We start from the raw sequence: 20,264 nt of genomic DNA, 5'->3' as shown, positions 1-20,264 counted from the left end.
ACACCAGCAGCACCACAAACGCGTGAGTAATGGGTTCCAAGACATTAAGATAAGATGGCTATAGTGTCACTAGGCAATAGGAATTTTTTCAGCTCCATTATAATCTTATGGGACCACTGCTGTATACATGGTCCATCGCTGACCAAAATGTCACTACGTGGTGCATGACTGTATAGAGACATAAACCCACAGAGGGGCCCCATGTGAGCAGAAGGTGATTAGCACACAGTGGGACTCTCACCTGTCAGTGTGCGCCCAGGAGCAGCCTATGTTACTAGGAATCTAGTTCTTGAGGGAACAAGGCATCTCCTAGTAAAGAAGGGTGTCCCAAGAGAAGATGGTAGCTCATCGATTGGACCTATGGGCAATACTCCAAAGTAGGAGGGAGGAATGATTCAGAAAATGGTGTGAAGTGTTACGCAGTTTTATCGAAAAGCTCAGCTCTCAGGAACTTGGTTCAGAATCCCAGTGAGAGGGACTTTCCACAGAACCCTAAACAAGCGGACATGCAGCCCCCACAGCCTCGGGAGCTACAGCTGCAGCAGAAGGATGAGACAATGAAGAGTCTCAGCACAGACACCAGTGTCCTTAAGTGGGTACTGGAAGAGTGGGCCACCCACATGGGCAGAGTCAGGTCTGTCAGTGGTGTAGCAGCACTGGGAGCTGTGCAAATACAGAAGAGCAGCCTCCAGGGGCTAAAAGCACTAGCAGCCCAGCAAGGACCTTGCTTCAGAGGTCACCAAAGATGCTAAGAGGGGTGGGGGGGATGATACTTGGAATTCCACAGTACCTATTCAGGAAAACACAGCAGATACCTCCAGGGTGAACTGGGTATGTCTGAAGACTGTCCTGGCACCATAAAGAGAGCGAGCAAAAGTCTGAGTGACTGTTTAGGCACACCCTGGTTTCTGATTCAGGATGGTGTGGCCCAGGGCACTTTGAACAGCTGTATTTCATGGCAGTGATAGATCTAAGGGTGAATATATAGAGAAATCACATATATAGATATACATATGCATGCATAATACAAAGAGAGATTTGTTTTCCTGTCACCTAAAAGGTAAGTTTCCAAATCAAGTGAGTAGTTTTTTTTTAATCCTAAAAATTAATGTGAATTGTGATTTAAAATTGGTTGTTTCTAGGAACTCTGTGATAGGCGATCCACTGAAGAAGCCTAAATTTCAATGAGCAACAGAAATTAACTTTGGCCCAAAAATATCCTTAAATGCACGAATAGCACAGATGTGGCCCATCTAGTCCTTGAGATGGAGAGAAGAGATTGGAAGAAACAGTCCATGGACATTTCAATGGACTTCTGATGCCAATGGGCAAAGCAGGTCTCCGAGACAGAGGAAAGGCCCACTATAGGGACCGGGATGAGGGGCAGTGGCAGGCTGGTTCCTGTCAGAGCTGGGCTGTCCTCTTCATTTAAAGGTGACCGGCCATTTCCTTTCACTAGTCACAGAGAAACAGCCTCACAAAAGAAGCCTATTGACAGAAAGTCCATTAGATAATTAGACCTGTAAAAAGCCCAACTCAGAGGCAGGAAAACAAAATTTAAATGTCTTTATCTCTTCTAGCCAAGAAAACCTCCCCAAGCCACTCATACTTGGGCCTAAAGTGCCTCCAACTGACAATCTTCTTCAAATAACTAGGTAACAGTTCTGCTTCTTCATCCATTTAATTTCTCCTGATACGAAGGGCTAGTGTTATTTATTTATTGCCCTTTATTTATTCATTTAATTTCTCCTCAGCTTTACTGAGGTGAAATTGACAAATAAAACGATAATATATTTAAAGTGTACAGTGTGAGATTTGATATATACATTGTGAAAGGATTCCCACCGAGTTAATTAACACATCCATCACCTCACATAATTTTTGCTTTTTGTGGTGAGAATATTTAAGATTTACTCTCTTAGCCACTTTCAAATATATAACACAGTATCACTAAATAAAGTCACCATGCTGTACATTAGATCCCCCAAAACTTATTCTTCTTATAAGTGAAAGTTTGTACCCTTTTACCAATCTCTCCCTATTTCCTCACCCCCTGGTCCCTAATAACCACTATTCTACAGTTTGTTTCTATGAGTTCAACTTTTTTTTCTTTTAGATACCACATATAAGTGATACCATAGAGTATTTGTCTTTCTCTATCTGGTTTAATTTCACTTAGTATAATGCCCTCCAGGTTCATCCATGTTGTTGCAAATGGCAGGATTTCCTGAAGGGCTAATTTTAAAAGTAGAGGTAATGTGGAATATTGCTGCAGAACTGAAAATATTTAAACATGTAACTAGACTCGTACTGTAATCAGTTAGTAACTCTTCTACTTCTCTTACACCTAAGAGCAAAGTTTGAATTCTAGCTACTCTTTTCACACAGCTCAAGTCACTGAAATTCTAACTCAATTAATTGGACATTATTCTAAACCAGGAGTTAGCAAACTTTTTCTGTAAAGGATCAGTCAGTAAATACTTCTTTGCTTTGTAGGTGATTCGGTCTCTGTGTTACCATTCACCTTTGTCACTGCAGCATAAAAGAAACCATAGGTAATATGTAAACAAATGGACATGGAAGTGTTCCAATAAAACTTCACTTATGAACACTAAAATTTGAATTTCATATAATTTTCACAAGTCATGATATATTATTCTTTTGATTTTTTTCAACCATTTCAAAACAGAAAAACTCATTCATAGCTTGTGGGCTGTACAAAAACAGGTAGTGGGCCAGATTTGGCTGGCAGGTTGTAGTGTATCAATCTCTGCTCGAACCACGACTTGATGCTTCCCTGAAAGAATTTCAGACTTTTTTGATTAAAAAAAAGTAGCTATTTCAAATCAGCATTTCATCATAAACTTATGTTCAGGTTTCAGCTTGGGGGAGGGGCAAATTTTGTAAATGCATAGCAATGTATTATAGCAGAACTGGAAAACTAACTTACAGACCTGCAACTAAACAGGTGTAGAAAGCTACAAAACACATTCTCTTCTGGGCTCAATTCTCTCCATTCTAGTCCAATTGCAATAATCTTCCACATCACTGAAAGTGAGCAGGAGTTACAACTATAATTTACTACGGATGTTGAATTCTGTCTGGGATATATGAATATACCAAATATTTCTATTTCTACTATGTGCAGGCCCCTATGAAGCAAAGATACTTTCAAAAGAAGTCTTTTATCCAGCCTATTCTAAAATCTATTTCAGAATTTAGATTTCAGAATAGGCCTATTATTATGCCAGCCTATTCTGAAATCTAAAGCCTACTTATGATACTTTGAATAGGCTGAGCAGTGAAAAACCCCAAACAGGATAAACCCAAAGAAATCCATGTCCAAACATATCCAAATCAAACTGCTGAATATAAACACAAAGAAAAAATCTTGAAAGAAGCCAGAGAAAAACACCACATTACCTTACAGGGGTACAACGATTTGAATTACAGTGGATTTTTTATTGGAAACCATGCAGCTCAGGAGATGGCATAACATATTTCAAGTATGGGGAAAAAAGAACTGTTAAAACATAATTCTATATCCAGCAAAAATATCCTTTGGGAATGAGAATTTATAGCCAATAATCTGCTCTAAAAGAATTGCTATAGGAAGTTCTTCAGACAGTTGGGAAATTATAGCAGAAAGAAATCTAGATCATTAGGAATGAAGAAACAACAACATAAATGGTAAATATTTGGATAAACATTATACAGACTATTCTCTTGAGTTCTTTAAAATGTTTGGTAGCTATCAGCAAAAATGATTACAATATGTAAAGGGATTTTCAATAGGTGTACATGTAATATATGAGATAACTACAACAAAAAAGGGGAGGGTGAAGGCCCTGTAGGGTGCTAATATTTCTGCATTCCTTTTGAAGTGGTAAAGCACTGATTCAAAACAGACTGTGCAAAGCTAAATATGTATATCATAATCCCAAGATGCAAACACAAAAAATATGCAAAAAGATAAACTCAAAAATCATAGTAGACGAATTAAGATGGAGCACTAAAAAATGTTCCAATAACCCAAAAGAAGGCAGGAAAGCAGAAAAAAGAGAAAATAATAACAGAGATAACACAAAGAAATAATAAAATGGTAGACATAAAGTGAGCAGGTCAATAATTACGTTAAGTGTAATAGTCTAAATATAAACATAACCCAACTGCACACTGTGTATAATAAAATCACTTTAAATATAATGACATAAGGTAGGTGAAAAGTATAAAAAAAGATGATACAAACACCAATCAAAAGAAAAATTCAGAGCAAAGAAAATTACAAGGATAAAGAGGGACATGACATAATGCTAAAAGGGTTATTAACTCATCCAAAAGACTTAACAATCCTAAATGTGTAAACACCTAACAACAGTGCTTCAAAATATGTGAAGCCAAAAATGTCAGACCTAAAATTAGAGGTAGAAAAATCACAATTATAGTTGGAGGCTCCTCTCTAATTAATATACAGAACTAGTAGACAGCAAATCAGCAAGAATAAATAAAAACTGAACACCATTATCAACCTAGTGGAATCAGCTGACACGTGTAGAACACTCTACCTGACAATAGCAGAACATATACTCTTTCAACAAGATAGACCATATCCTGGGTTATAAAACAAACCTCAAAGAAAAAAATAAACATGTGGGACTACATTAAAAGTTTTTGCACAGCAAAGGAAACTATCAATAAAACAAAAAGACAGCCTACTGAATGGGATATTTGCCAATGATACACCTGACAAGGGGTTAATATCCAAAATTTATTTTAAAAACTCACAATACCAAGAAAACAAACAACCCAATTAAAAAATGGGCAGAGGACATGAAGAGACATTTCTCTAAAGAGGACATACAGATGGCAAATAGACATATGAAGAAATGCTCAACCTCACTAACCATCAGAGAAATGCAAATAAAAACCACAATGAGATACCACCTCACCCCAGTCAAAATGGCTATCATCAATAAATCAACAAACAACAAGTGTTGGCGAGGATGTGGAGAAAAGGGAATCCTTGTGCACTGTTGGTGGGATTGCAGACTGGTGCAGCCACTATGGAAAACAGTATGGAAGTATCTCAAAAATCTTAAAACGGCACTCAGTATGATCCAGCAATTCCACTTCTGGGTATCTACCCGGAGAAATCCAAGACGCTAATTCAAAAAAGAATATGCACCCTGATGTTTATTGCAGCACTATTCACAATAGCCAAGATATGTACACAACTGAAATGCCCATCAACAGACGACTAGACAAAAAGACTGTGGTAGATTTATACAATGGAGTATTACTCCGCCATAAAAAAGGATGGAATCTTACCATTATAACAACATGGACGGACCTAGAGAATGTTATACAAAGTGAAATAAGTCAGACAGAGAAAGGGAAATACCATGAGATCTCACTTATATGTGGAATCTAAAGAACAGAATAAATGAGGAAACAAAACAGAAATAGAGTCAGAGATATAGGGAAAAAAGAACTGATGGTTGCTAGATGTGACGGGGTGGGGATGGGGGAGAAGCTGAAGGGATTAGGAAGTACAGATTGGTAGTCACAAAATAGTCACGGGGATATGAAATACAGTATGGGGAATAGTCAGTAATGTAAAGATCATGTAAGGTGCCAGATGGGTACTGGTCTTATCAGGGGGATCATTTCATACTGTGTAGATGCCTGACCACTGTGCTGTACACCTGAAGCTGAAGTAGAATAATATTGAATGTCAACTATAATTATATATTTATACACTTACAGGATGTAAAGTACAGCATAGAGAATATAGTCAATGGAACTGTAACAGCTATATACGATGTCAGAGGGGTAGCAGATGGGGGAGGGTTATCACACTGTGAAGGGTGTAAATGTCTATTATGTTCCTTGGTACACCTGAAACTAAAAAACAAACAAACCTCAAACATAAAAGAACTGAATTCATCAAGAATATGTTCCCTGACCATAAAGGAATTAAAATAGAAATCAACAAAAGAGAGATAAGAAGAAAAGCTCTAAACAGTTGGATATTAGATAGTATACATCTAAATAATCCATGAATCAAAGAGAAACTGCCAAGGGAAATTAGAAAATATTTTGAATTAAAGAAAAATGAAAATACAACATAACCCAATTTGTGTCCTACAACTGAAGCAGTGCTTAGAGGGAAATTTATAGCATTACATGTTCTTTTAGGAGGATAAAAGGTCTCAAATAAATAATCTACACTTTGTCTAGAGAATTAAAAAAAAGCAAAATAAATCCAAAGCAAGCAGAAAAGGGAAATAATCAAGATAATGCAGAAATCAATGAAGCTGGAAAATGACAGAAAAACAGAAAAACAACAGAGAAAAATCAATGAAAACAAAAGCTGGTTGTTTGAAAACACGAATACAATTGATATACCTCTAGCAAGACTAAGAAAGAAAAAATGAAAGAACACTCAAATTACCAATATCAGGAATGAAAGAGGGGATTATCACTATTGACCCCACAGATATTAAAAGGATAATAAGGGGATACTATTTATAACTCTACACACATAAATTAGACAACTTAAATGAAATGGTCACATTGCTCAAAAACAAAACTACCAAAACTCACTGAAGATTAAATAAATAACCTGAATAATGCCATATCTACCAAGGAAATTAAATTCACAGCTAAAAATCTTTTTAAACCAAATGCCCAGGTCCAGATGGTTTCACTGGCCAATTCCAACAAACATTTAAAGAAAAAGTAACATCAATTCTGTAATATCTCTTCCAGAAAACAGAAGAGGGAATCCTTCCCAACTTATTTTATCAAGCCCTGATGCCAAACCTAGACAAATTCAGTACAAAAAAGAAAACTACAGACCAATATCCCTCATCAATATAGACGCAAATATCCCCAACATAATATTAACAAATAGCGACATATAAAATCCTACAACCAAGTGGGGTTTATCCCAGGAATGCAAGGTAGGTTCAATGTTCAAAATCAATCAATGTAATCAACCATTAAGTCTAAAGAAGAAAAACCACATGATTATATCAGCTGATGACAACAAAAGCATTTGTCAAAATTCAGCATGCTTTCATGACAGAAACTGTCAGCAAACTAGGAATAGAAGGGAACTTCCTCAACCTAACAAAAAACTTCAGGATGAAACCCTTAAAGGTGAAGAAAAAGATGCCCTTTCTCACCACTCCTATTAAATGTCATACTGGAAGTCTCAGCCTGTGAAATAAGGGACACAAAAATGCCATATAGATTCAAAGAAATCAAATTATCCCTACTTTTAAACACATGATTGCTTGCTTAGAATATATCAGGGAATCTATATATATATTTTTAAAAAGCCCTATAATAGTTAGCTTAGCAAGGGAGAGCAGGATATGAGGTCAATACAAAAGTCAACTATATTTCACTATAGTAGCAATAAACAATTGGAAACTGAAGTTTTAAAAACAATATAATTGACAATTGCTCAAATGAAATATTTAGGTATAAACCTAACAAAACATGTGCAGAATCTATATGCTGAAAACTATTATAGAAAACACTTATAAAAGAAGTCACAGAAAATCTAAGTAAATGGAGAAATATAAAATAATCATGTGGTAGAAGATTCAGCATATTAAACATTAAACATGTCAATTATCCCTAAATTGATCAAATTCATCATTAGATTTAAAATTCTAATAAAAATCCCAGGTATTGCAAATATAGACAAGCTGATTCTAAAATTTATAAAGAACAGCAAAATATCTAGAATAGCTAAAACAAATTTTAAAAAGTAGAATAAAGTTGGAAAAATCACATTCATTGATTTTAAGGCTTACTAGAAAGCTATCGTAATAAAGACAATGGGATTGATGAAGTGATAAAAATAGACCAACGGAACAAAAGAGAGTCCAGCTATTGGCCCACATAAATAAAGGCAAATGATTTTTGCCATGGGTGCAAAAGCAATGTAAAGGACGAAGGATAGTCTTCTGGACAAATGGTGCTGGAGCAATTATACATACATACGCAAGAAAAGATCTCCACCTAAACTTCACATCATATACAAAGATTAAATTAAAATGGGCATAGACCTAAATGCAAAATAAGTACTACAAAACTTTTAGAAGAAAACGTAGGAGAAAACCTTCATGACTTGAGGTTAATACAAGAGTTTTCAGACGTAAATCCTTTAAAAAAACGATACAATAGACTTTATCAAAATTAAAATCTTGCTTGGTGAATGATACTGTTAAGAGAATGAAAAGCCAAGCCACAGAGAAAATATTGATTGATAAATCACATAACCAAGAAAGGATTTTTATCCAGAATATTCCATTTCATTTAATTCTCAAAACTCAACAACAGAATTTAAAAATGAGCAAAATATTTAAACAAATACTCCTCTCAACAAATACTTGAGCAAAATACTTCTTTCTCTCTGATAGGTTCAATAAAAGTCATGAATTTGAAGTTAGGCTGGCTTTTTTAAAATTGTAAAGGTGGGAGCAATGCTTCCAGCTTCCTACATGCCAGGGCAGAAGCTGGCCTAATTGATTACTTTTTTTCAAAAACATTTTATAGTGAATTAAAGAATTTTGTTTGAATAATCACTAGGAAAAAGATGGGTTGAAATATTTTCCCCGGCTCCTGTTCCATATCCTCCACCCACTCCACCCCTCCTCCCCGGTGTTTTAAAATTTTAGTTCTGACTTCTTCTGCAGAGGATGCCCTATGCTGAATGGCAAGTTGGTACTTTGGTTTTTGTATGAATGGGCGCCATACGTGGATTATTTCTGAGTTTGAGTTTTTATTGCAAGGTATTTGTTTTATGCCTCTTTCAATAAAATTATCAAGCTGATTCAGAATATTTATAAACACCAGTTTCTCAGGATGTTACAAATTTGTACGTATTTAATACTCAGTGGTCTTGTACATACGTAACTAAGCTTTTATTAATATGAAAGAGATCCATTCTTTTGCTTGACTCCATTTGAAATCCTTTGGGTGCTGATACAGCAGACTGCAACCCTCCATTTGGGCTCTATTCTCCATTTTCATCCTGGATAACTACCAATCAATGACTGACACTGAGTACTATTGGAGCCTGCTTGGGGCAGGGTGGGGGTGGGGAGGGGCTCGTGAGGGTAGAGCAGTGCCTAGTGCCTGGGACACACTGCACATTTGCTGAATTTGTGAATTTGATTATGTTGTTCATTAGTGTGAAAAGGAAAGTGTTAAAATAAAACCTGTTAGGGAAAAGGAGGTCCTATCACAGTGAGCTGCAGTATATTCTGCCAAAGCCATTAGATTTTCGAGGCAGTTGGTAGTTTATCAATTTTTATTGCTCCAATATAGTTATTTTATGGCCATTACTAGCAAAAGCAGATTACAGAAATAGTGTTTGACAGAAAAGAAGGGCCCAGTGTGAGTCTGTCAGCTCTGGATCTCCTAAAACAAAGGTTCTTAATGTCATCCTCTCAGCTTATAGAAAGAACAGTAACATGACAGAAGGAACATCAGTTTCTCATTTTGTGAGAGTAGTTCTACAAAGTCTTCAGTGTTCTTGAGCACCTGCAGAGGTATCCAGTTTTGTTTTTTCCTGTGAAGACCTCTTCAGGTACCAGTATGATCAGAAAGGTATTTCAAGGTGCTGGTATAGCACTAAAATACCCCAGCAGCCAGTAGTGGATTTCAGGGACTTTGCATAGGCTGGGGCGTGATCCACCAGCAATGCTGTAGGATGTTTGGGATGTCATAATACAATTTTCAAAATTAAAAAACATGACTCAATACCATGCTGTTTTGATTATTGTAGCCCTGTAGTACAAGCCAAAGTCAGGAAGTGTGATACCTCCATTATTGTTCTTTTTTCTTAAGATTGCTTTGGCTATTTGGGGTCTTTTGTGGTTCCAAACAAATCTGATGATTTTTTGTTCTATTTCTTTAAAATACGCCATTGGGCAGAAAAACAGACACATAGACCAATGGAATAGAATTGAGAACCCAGAAATAAAACCACATAAATATGGACAGATAATTTTTGACAAAGAAGCTAAAAACATACAATGGAGCAAAGACAGACTCTTCAATAAATGGTGCTGGGAGAATTGGATAGCCACGTGCAAAAGAATGAAACTGGACTGCTATTTGTCACCATGTACCAAAGTTAATTCAAAATGGATCAAAGACTTAAGTATAAGACCTGATACAATAAACTGCATAGAAAAAAACATGACTCACATGCAAATATAGAATGAGCACATAGCAAAGACTAATTTATTAGTAAGGGAATGTTATAAGTAAGGGAATTACTAATTTATTAGTAGTAGGATGTTAGGCTTATTCAAAGAATATTTGAGAGATCTGGTATACATAGATACTGAAAATAAAAATGCTAGAATAAGAGGTCTGGCAATTAAGTTCGCGAACTTGTTGCAAAGATGTTGCTAACCTTTTTTGATATCAGAGGGATTATTCATTATGAATTTGTACCAACTGGACAAACAGTTAACCAAGTTTACTATTCGGAAGTGCTGAAAAGGCCACGTGAAAAAGTTAGACGACCTGAACTTTTTGCCAACAGTTCATGGCTCTTGCATCACAACAATGCACCAGCTCACACGGCACTGTCTGTGAGGGAGTTTTTAGCCAGTAAACAAATAACTGCATTGGAACACCCTCCCTACTCACCTGATCTGGCCCCCAATGACTTCTTTCTTTATCTGAAGATAAAGGAAATATTGAAAGGAGGACATTTTGATGACATTCAGGACATCAAGGGTAATATGACAACAGCCCTGATGGCCATTCCAGAGAAAGAGTTCCAAAATTGGTTTGAAGGGTGGACTAGGCACTGGCATCGGTGCATAGCTTCCCAAGGGGAGTACTTCGAAGGTGACTGGACTGATATTCAGCAGTGAGGTATGTTGCACTTTTTCTAGGATGAGTTCGTGAACTTAATTGACAGACCTCGTAAAATAGTTAAATTAGAAGAATGGTTAATGCCCTATAGGACAATTAATCTGTAGTCTTTGGGATTCTTTCTTGTACCAAAAAGAAAATTTTACATCTCTACCCGACAAAAACATGTAATTTAACACATCAGTTCAAGAAATCTGGACCTGAATCATTAGTGAATAATGAGCCAAAGAAAGATGCAATCCCCTAGAGAACTAAATCTTTGGTGGGCCTCTCAGTCAATGCTCCAGTATGACAGTGAAAAGACATTCAATCATCCTTTTGTATTATTTTAAAGTTTTAAATAATTTCTATTAACAGAGGGCTAATGGTTTATTTATAACTGAGTCTAAATCTTTGGAAATAAAATTAAGGTTCTAGGGGGCAAGCCTTTAGGATAGCATGGTAGCGCTTATATATTGTATTTTACATAAGCATTCTAAAATAGTCATTTATTTACCTTTCAAATCAATCATAGGATCTCATAAATCACCTGAGATCCAGCCATCTCGAGGGTGGGAATGTGCTCTTTAACAGCCTTGACAGGTGATTGTGAAGAATTTGTGTGGAAGGAAGAAGGAAACTAACATTACTGAGTGCCTATTATGTGCAAATTTATTTTCAAAGGGCCAAATTTCTTTTCTCACAGTAACATGTTACCTATACATTTAGCTACATTTATCAAATAAATGGATTTCTTCAGCATAATTGCTTTGAATTATACCTTAATTTAAAAAAATTATACACAATATAATTTACCCTTTTTAATGTTCAGTTCAAGTTTTGACAAATGCGTATGAATATAATTACCAGTACAAACAAGATATAGAACAGTTCTAAGAGTAACTGCTTTTTAAATGTCAATTAATCAACAAGCATTTATTTATAAATAACAACAATTTTGTTTGCTCGCAATTCTGTGGATCAGCAATTTGGGCTAGAATCAGCTAGGTGGTTCTTCTGCTAGTCTTTCCCAGGGTCCCTCATGCGGTTCCAAAGTCACCTGGCAATGAGACTGGGGCTGAATGTTCTAAAATGGCCTCACACACGGCTGTTGACTGGCCTGTCTATCCCCATCATCTCTCTTCCTCCAGCAGGCTAGCTGGGGCTTCTGTACATGGTTGTTTCAGGGTTTCTAGGGAGCCAGAGGAAAGCTACAGCCCTTCTTGAAACCTAGGCTCAGAAGTTACCCGGAGTTACTTTACTCATGCTGCATTTTGCTGGCCAAAGCAGGTTACAAGTGCAGCTCAAATTAAAGGAATAGAGAAACTCCACCTCTTCACGGGCCAAGCTGCAAAGCCACACTATAGAGGGATGTACATACAGAGATGAAAGGACTTTGTGGCCATTAAGTACGCTATCACACCATCCCATTCAGGACAATGTGTGGAGACATGTAGTTCTGTGCGCCTTCAGAAATGGAAGGAACCACTGAGGTAAAAAAAAAAAAGAAAAAAGAGCTTTGTCAGAAGTGGGTTCTGAAGAATGTGCAGGATGGAACAAACCCAGAGGAATGTGGAGAACTTCAGGCAGAGGCCGTACAGACAGATCGGCAGGATGACTCATGGTATGTTTAGACTCCAGTGAAGGCATGTTTGGGGAGAGTGGGTAGAGAAGAGGACTCGAGAAGTAAGAGGTAGGGGTGGTGAGAAAGGTTACGATTGGGTGTGGGGGACATTAATTGCTAGGCTTTCAGGAATACAGACACTACCTGCTACACAGTGGGCAGCCAGGGGTCAGTGGGGACCTAGTGGCAGGAGCGGAGGGAAGAGGCCTTCAGAGCCTGATGGACAGCGGATGGAAGGAGGTGGAGTCGCGCCTGGGCTGTAGAAGCACACAGATCATGGCAAGAAAGCAGCCTCGAGACAGTTTCCCTAAAGGCAAGACCTACGTGGATTCTCCTCGAGGGGCTACATGGCACAATTGGAGCTTTCACAGATACGTTTATTTAGAAGTATAAAAAAGGTTTATCCTGATTTAAACTGGTTATCATAGACAGCTAAATTTAGGCTCGTAATACACACACACCTCTGTCCTGTATATGATGCGAGCTTCATATGAGACAGGTAGGATACAACCGTTTATAGCCAAAGTTCATCTACATTTGAAAAGAAAAAATTCCTAGTGCTCTTGGACACTGTAAGTGGGCAAGGAATCACAGGGAAGGCTGGAAACCATGATGGAGCCAGGGAAAAGCTGCCTGTAGTTTTGACTGTAATCAACACTGTGAAGCCGTGCTCTGCCCAGGCAGACTGTATGGCCACAGTTTTTCACAGTAGCAGCATGGCAAGGAATCACAGTCCGCAAAATGCTTATTTCTTTTGCAAACTATAGGTCGTATGAGGTCTGACAATTAAGTTCGTGAACTTGTTGCAGTGATACTGCTAACCTTTTTCTGATACCAGAGGGATTATTCATTATGAATTTGTACCAACTGGACAAAGTTAACCGAGTATACTATTTGGAAGTGCTGAAAAGGCTGCATGAGAAAGTTACACGCCCTGAACTTCTGGCCAACAATTCATGGCTCTTGCATCACAACAATGCACCAGCTCACACGGCACTGTCTGTGAGGGAGTTTTTTGCCAGTAAACTAGCAACTGTATTGGAACACCCTCCCTACTCACCTGATCTGGCCCCCAATGACTTCTTCCTTTAGCCAAAGATAAAGGAAATACTGAAAGGAAGACATTTTGATGACATTCAGGACATCAAGGGGAATACGACAACAGCTCTGATGGCCATTCCAGAAAAAGAGTTCCAAAATTGCTTTGAAGGGTGGAGTAGGCACTGGCATCAGTGCATAGCTTCCCAAGGGGAGTACTTCAAAGGTGACCGTAGTGATATTCAGCAATGAGGTATGTAGCACTTTTTCTAGGGTGAGTTCGCGAACTTAATTGTCCAACCGCGTATGTGGCCATTAGAACATGTTACACGTAATTTTTTAACACAAAATGAGAACCGATGTTTAATTTGTTAAACAGCAGGCAGCAATTCTCATTTTGTATTTGTGGAAGGCAGGACATAGATAATTTGAGGGTTTCCTATCAATCAGAGAGTGGCAATCTAGTTGTAAATCCTCAGGTCATATGTATACAAAATATGTTACAGAGCGAGGAAGTATGGCAATAGGTGCTAAAGTTGACTAGAAAAGAAAGGCCTTAATGAGAGAACATGGAGTAGGGGATGGTGTCCAAATGAGTGGGGTGCGGGAAGAGAGGTGTCTCTTGCTGAGCCATCACTTTCAAGAATTTGAAAAGAAATGGCCCAGGCAGGATTAGCAGGGCAAAAGAAGGAAGGGTGTCCCAGATGGGAGGAAAGGCTCCAGGGAAACGTGAGTGTTGGACTGTTGGTAGTACTGGGGTCGGGGACGCAGTGAGGAAACAGTTCAGAGATGACATCTCAGACTGTTTGCTCAAGACTTCTTGTTCTACCCAGTTCTGCCTGGAATCCCAGGTGAAGAATTATCCTCAGTCGATGGATTGTGTCATTTGAAAACATTACAAAACAACTGAACTAACAAACAAGAAAGAACATTTAGGTTCCTCTTTCCACACACGAGATTTCCTCCCGTCTAGCTGGTGAATGGGTAGCCTTCTGTGCGTACCTCAAAGCACAGGGAAACACACGCCCTCTGGTCCCGATGTTTGCTCAGATTGAACTGGACCGTACTACACTGGAGTTCTGCAAGAAAGGGGCCTCCGCTGCACGTTCTACTCACAGCACGCTAGGGAGAGATTTGAGTGGGCATGCTGAAGTTCTGTAACTCTCTCCTCAATGTGCTCCTCAGAACTGAGGAGATTTCCTGTAAAGAGATGTGTTTTAAGATGGGTTCTGAGAAATCATAGATGGTTCACATCATGGGGGCTCCAAGAGACCATGCCTCATCAAGTGTCCTCAACAGTTAGCTTTTAAAAAGTATAAAAATAACATTTAGTGATTATCCAAATTACTTATTTTATGGAAAGGTACTAAGGCTCATATCTTGAGGAGTGTGTAGCCTGGGGCTTGGTATATGGCAAGCACTCAACACGTGTTGGTTGATTCTGAGCTACTTTTTCCATTTTCTTTATGAACTATAGCAAGGTATTAACTTTTGGTGAGCGGGATTCTTTAATGTTGGGAGGACAAGTAAAACCATCAAAATTGGGCATCTGGTCCAACCTTTGGATGTTATATAGGGCTCCCATACACCTATGTTCTAAACGTTTTCACCACTGAGGACAACTTTTGAAATTTCCCTTTACTAACAACTGTCAAGAAATTTCCCCCACAGAGAGCATGTGCTTTGAAACTTGCCTACCAAACACGCCACACTATGGATTACTTAAATGGTCCATTTTAATTAATCAAAGCTGACTGTTTCTGACAAGAAAAGGTTCTATTAAACATGAGGTAATGGTAATAATAATAATAATAATAATAATAGGTATGTCAGACATTGCTGAGTATTTTATCCTTAATATAGCACTAATTTGACACAACAACCTAAGTGGTTAGTATTACTGACTTCATTTTACAAATGAGGAAACTGAGGCACAAAGAGGTTAAACTCATTCAGGTTGCATAGCTAGTTAGAAGCAAAAACAGGATTCAACTTGGGTCTGCTACTCTATCCACTCTAGCATTCAAACTCTAGCTAACTAGTCTTACCATGAATTGTAGTATAATTCTAGCAATCTCACTTTCATGTATTTACTGTAGAGGGGCAAATTTATGTACACACAAACACCTGCACGTGAATTTTTATAACCGCTCTACTTATAATTACCCAAAACTGGTAACAACCCAAATGTGGTACATTCATACAATGGAATACAACTCAACGATAAAAAAAAGGAACAAATGTCTAACCACTATGCTGTACACCTGAAACTAATATAAAATAATATTAAATGTCAACTGTAACTGAAAAAATAATTAAAAAAATAAAAAAGGAACAAACTATTGATACACACAATTTGGATGACTCAAAAGCATTATGCTGAGTGATAAAAAGTAAGACCCAAAGATTACATACAGTGTCACACCATTTATGTGACAGTTGTTAGTAAGGAAAATTTCAAAAGTTGTCCTCAGTGGTGAAAACGTTTAGAACATAGGTGTATGGGAGCCCTATATAACATCCAAAGGTTGGACCAGATGCCCAATTTTGATGGTTTTACTTGTCCTCCCAACATTAAAGAATCCCGCTCACCAAAAGTTAATACCTTGCTATAGTTCATAAAGAAAATGGAAAAAGTAGCTCAGAATCAACCAACACGTGTTGAGTGCTTGCCATATACCAAGCCCCAGGCTACACACTCCTCAAGATATGAGCCTTAGTACCTTTCCATAAAATAAGTAATTTGGATAATCACTAAATGTTATTTTTATACTTTTTAAAAGCTAACTGTTGAGGACATGGTCTCTTGGAGCCCCCATGATGTGAACCATGTATGATTTCTCAGAACCTATCTTAAAACACATCTCTATACAGGAAACCTCCTCAAAATGACGAAACTATCAGCAATGGAGCACAGATCAGTAGCTGCCAGGGGTGGGAAAAGTGTGACTAGAGGTAGCACAAAGGAGTTTTTTGGGGTGATGGAACTGTTCTGTACCTTGACTGTGGTGGTGATTACACCAATCTATACATGTGTCAAAATCCACAGAACTATGCACACCCCCAAAAAATCAATTTTACTGTATAATGGTTTTTTTTAAAGGTAATAGATCATCTTTTCAGTCAGCACTAATTTCTGTATTTCCCATTTACTCACAGTAGACTGTTATAGTTCTATTTACCACTAACAAGTTTTCAGATTTAAAAATTAAAAGTTACACTGTAATGATGTGAAGCAAAAAGCCATTTTCAGGCTATGCATCCAAACTGAATGATGACAGTTACCTCTTTAAATAAACATTCCTTAGCTGTTTTGTAACAGATTTGCTGCCAGAACACAGGTATCATGAAAACCGCCATTAAATCTAAGCCAAAAGGGGAAAGGAAAAGACTCATATCAACATTGTCATTACTGGACATGAAGATTCACGCAAGTCTATCACTACTGGCCATTTGATTTATAAATGTGGTGGGATCAACAAAAGATTCACCAAAAAGTTTGAGAAGGAGGCTGCTGAGATGGGAAAGGGCTCCTTCAAGTCTGCCTGGGTCTTGGATAAACTGAAAGCTGAACCTGAGCGTGGTATCACCACTGATATCGCCCAGTGGAAATTCAAGGCGCGCAAGTATTGTGTGACCATCACTGGTGCCTCAGGACAGAGAGACTTTATCAAAAACATGATTCCAGGCACATCTCAGGCTCACTTGCTGTCCTGATTGTTGCTGCTGCTGCTGCTGGTGAACTTGAAGCAAGTATCTCCAAGAATGGGCAGACCCATGAGCATACCCTTCTGGCTTGCACATTGGGTGTGAAACAACTAACTGTGGGTGTTAACAAAATGGATTCCACTGAGCTGCCTTATAGCCAGAAGAGATACAAGGAAATCATTAAGGAAGTCAGCACCTACATTAAGAAAATTGGCTACAACCCTAACACAATAGCGTTTGTGCCAGTTTCTGGATGGAATGGTAACAGCATGCTGGAGCCAAGTGCTAACATGCCTTGGTTCAAAGGATGGAAAGTCACCCACAAAGATGGCAATGCCAGAGGAACCAAGCTGCTTGAAGCTCTGGATTGCATCCTGCCACCAACTTGTCCAACTGACAAACCTGTGCGCCTGCCCCTGTCTACACAGTTGGTGGTAGTGGTCCTGCCCTGGGGGCCGAGTAGAGACTGGTGTTCTCACACCTGGCATAGTGGTCACCTTGGCTCCAGTCAGAGTTACAACTGAAATAAAGTCTGATGAAATGCACTGTGAAGCTTTGAGTGAAGCTCTTCCTGGGGACAATGAAGGCTTCAGTGTCAAGAATGCATCTGTCAAAGATGTTTGTTGTGGCAATGTGGCTGGTGACAGCAAAAATGACCCACCAGTGGAGGCAGCTGGCTTCCTTCATGGCTCAAGTGATGATCCTGAACCATCCAGACCAAATCAGTGCTGGATATGCACCTGTGCTGGATTGTCACATAGCTTACATTGCTTGCAAATTTGCTAAGTGGAAGATTGATCATCATTCTGGGAAAAAGTTGGAAGATGGCCCTAAAGTTTTGAAATCTGGTGATGCTGCCATCATTGATATGGTTCCTGGCAAGCTCATGGGTGTTGAGAGCTTCTCTGACTACCCTCCTCTTGGCCATTTTGCTGTTCGTGACATGAGACAGACAGTTTTTGTGGGTGTTATCAAAACAGTGGACAAGAAGGCAGCTGGAGCTGGTAAGGTCACCAAGTCTGCCCAGAAAGCTCAGAAGGCCAAATGAATATTATCCCCAATACCTGCCACCCCAGTCTTAATCAGTGGTGGAAGAATGGTCTCAGAACTGTTTGTCTCAATTGGCCATTTAAGTGTAATAGTAAAAGACTGGTTAATGATTACAATGAATTGTAAAACCTTCAGAAGGAAAGGAGACCATTTTGTTGACCATTTGGATTTTAAAATCGGTACTTTTTAACAGAAACAACTTGACCAAAAATCTGCCACAGAATTTTGAGACCCATTAAAACAAAGTGAATGAGAAAACACATACATAAATATACACTCCTTAAAAGTTAAATGAATTTGGGTACTTATTCACTGAAAAATAAAAGTATTTCAGCAAATGATTAGATGGCATGATACCTGATATAACAATTTACATAGTAAAACAAAAATAAGTCATCAAAATTCATCCTGGGAAGGTAAATGTGATGGAATGAGGATGTCATAATAATGACATGGACCATCATGGCTCTTTCTACAATTTTTACTGGAATGCACTCATGTATCTCCAGTATAATTGAAGATAGAATTTTAAAAAGAATTTTTAAAATCCTTTAGGTTGAAACGGAGGTATCTCCCAAGTTGCAACATCCTTCCATCCACAGGGCTTCCACTGCCTTGGTCCACCGCCTGTATTCTACTCAACACCTAGTGCCTCACTCGTAGAACAGTAGGCACTCAACAAATATTTGCTAAACTGAATTACATCTGGAAATGTGAGGAATAACAATGACAGACACATGGTCACTAGCAAAACCTGTAATCTAGAAAGTCTTAATTATGCTCTAATTTTGAATAAGGAAAATAATTACTGAGTGCTAACAATGTGCTCAATAATTACCAAGGCATACACAGAATTGTGGAAGAGAGCAAGGTAAACATAACATACTGCCAGTGGTGTACAAGTTTTTAAAGCCTAAAACAGGCAGAACCCAAACCAGAATCAATTATTTCTGGCTCCCTAGGCAGAAAACCATAAAATTCAAGGGGGTGAGAAAAAGAGAAAAAGGGGGAAAACTAACCTGTACTGAGTTTTATGGGCCATGCACAGCATTAGACATTTATGTAGATTAAAACGTATTTTAGGACTCAGGTTTCAGCTGTGACATGTAAAGCACTGAGAAGCCATCACTCCCACCCTTCCAAGAAAGAAGCTAGACAATCTTCTTGGACCTATCAGAGAACCAAGGTCACAGGGCAAACCAGCATCTCTATCTGAAAAGCCAGGCGCCTGCACACATGATCCGAGCATGTCAATCAATGGGAAGATTAAACTGAAAATGCTGATAAATTACTGGAGGCCGGAGTACAGGGTGTCATGAGAGTTATGAAGCTCCTGGGCTCCACATGGGGGAGCATTCCCATCCTCTTACAAGTTTTTCCTACAGGAACCCCACCAGGTTCCTACCGGGAGGATGGGGAAAATCCCAGAGGAAGCTCTCACGGTGGGGCTGGTTGCCTGAGGAAAACAGCACCCGTTGTGAAATCCACCCAGACCTCTTTCCTTTATCTCCCGTACAGAACAAAAGGCTTAATCCGCAGGGGGAAGGGCTGAAAACCCAAGGCTTGAGGACACCGGTGTCCTCACTGCAGCAAGGGAAAAGGAACAGAGGAAAAAGAAAAAGTTCCATACCTGGAGGAGCAGGAAATCCTCTGAAGGACCCACTCAAGGCCCAGGTTCCAGTACCTTTGTTAAGTCTAAGGCTGAATAAAATCATCACAAAACGTCCTCCTCCCTCACCAGCCACCACCTGGCAAACCAGCTACATGGTTAGTAACAGTGGAATACAACTAGGAGGGCTGTAAGAAACAACTCTTGGGAAACAACACAAAGGAAAACCCCAAGCCAAGCAAGAGGCAAAAAGGTTACCACCAGAGGAATCAGAAATCTCTGGTGCCCACTGCAAAACCAAACATCCAATGCAAGTCACCTCCTGCCTAGATTAACTCTAGT

General features: G+C 38.7%; 1 protein-coding gene and 1 pseudogene across 7 annotated transcripts in view; one reads left to right on the top strand and one right to left on the bottom strand.

Annotated features, from left to right (window-relative positions):
- JADE3 (jade family PHD finger 3) overlaps positions 1–20,264 on the bottom strand; it is a 147,763-nt gene that overhangs the window by 116,411 nt on the left and 11,088 nt on the right. The window lies entirely within an intron of this gene.
- Positions 507–18,453, top strand: LOC109437460 (putative elongation factor 1-alpha-like 3; annotated as a pseudogene).

The sequence above is a fragment of the Rhinolophus sinicus genome, chromosome X (assembly GCF_036562045.2).
Source record: "Rhinolophus sinicus isolate RSC01 chromosome X, ASM3656204v1, whole genome shotgun sequence".
Classification (NCBI taxonomy): Eukaryota; Metazoa; Chordata; class Mammalia; order Chiroptera; family Rhinolophidae; genus Rhinolophus; species Rhinolophus sinicus.
Note: the sequence above shows the minus strand (reverse complement) of the source record. Positions and strands in the feature narration are given on the sequence as shown.